The sequence below is a fragment of the Priapulus caudatus genome, unplaced genomic scaffold, assembly GCF_000485595.1.
Source record: "Priapulus caudatus unplaced genomic scaffold, Priapulus_caudatus-5.0.1 Scaffold64, whole genome shotgun sequence".
Lineage (NCBI taxonomy): Eukaryota > Metazoa > Priapulida > Priapulimorpha > Priapulimorphida > Priapulidae > Priapulus > Priapulus caudatus.
This window is the reverse complement of record NW_014577125.1, coordinates 2,698-3,878: the sequence shown is the minus strand read 5'-3', so window position 1 is coordinate 3,878 and position 1,181 is coordinate 2,698.

Genomic DNA, 1,181 nt, shown 5'->3' with positions numbered 1-1,181 from the left:
TATATATATATGCACACACACACGGAGCAGCGTGGGAAGAGATGGCAGCTTTGCCTGACATCCGTTTACACTGGATCGTGTGTTTAATCAGGAGGTCGATAGACTAGCTTTAGGTACGTAGCTTAGCTTTAGGTACTTAGCTTTAGGTACCTGTATGCTGAAAGCGCTCAGCCTTACATTTCTGTAGCATTAGTGTGAATGTAAGAGAGGAGATTATACAGATAATGCGATGACACGTAGTTGAAGCAATGGTGCAGCGGAAAATACCATCATTAGTTTATCCGAACAGCAAAAGAAGGGTGTATGCGCCTATGCGGATCTCTTTCTCTCTCTCCCTCTTTCTATCTCTCGCTCATGCGTGCTCTCTCTTTCTCCACCTCTCCCCCTCTTTCTTTCCTTCTCTATTTCGTTCTTCATGTCTTTCTCTATGTCTCGTGTTTGTGGGTGTGGGCACGGGCGCGTGAGTGTGTGTTTGTGTGCGTGCGCGCGCGTGTTTGTTTGTGTATGGATATCAGCAGGCAGGCTCCAGGAAGCACGTTCATGGCATTTCCTGTTTCCGAGAAAAGCAGAGAGAGAGAGAGCGCTATTCCAGCCCTTCTATCATTCGTATAATCCCCTCCATTCGCTGATCTGTAATATATTCTCTCCTTACACCACGAGCATCCTCGCGGATTACTCTCCTAAATTTTCCCCTGTCTCCTCAGGCACTTTTTATATAGATTGCCCTAATCCTTTAGCCCTAGTCCGTTAGCCCTAGTCCTTTGGGCGAAGGGAAAACTGAAAATGACTACGCCTATTATCTCGGCCAGCAAATTGTAGACGCCGCGAGAGACACCTTATTAAAACGCCTTTTATACGGTTCTCCTTCCCCGCGGGTCGTCCCCCTATACATCCATTTATCCTACAGTTTCCTGCACCTGTCTCACACTGCGTTCTGTAACACCCCCTTCCCCTAACCCAACAATCTCTATGCCGCCAGTAAATCAACAGATGATGAGTCAGACACGAAAGAAGCGACTCAGTCCGACACACACACACACACGCACACACACACACAACACACACAACACACACACACGTGACGTACAACACACACACACACACACACACACACACACACACACACACTACACACACACACACACACACACACACACACACACACTACACACTACACACAC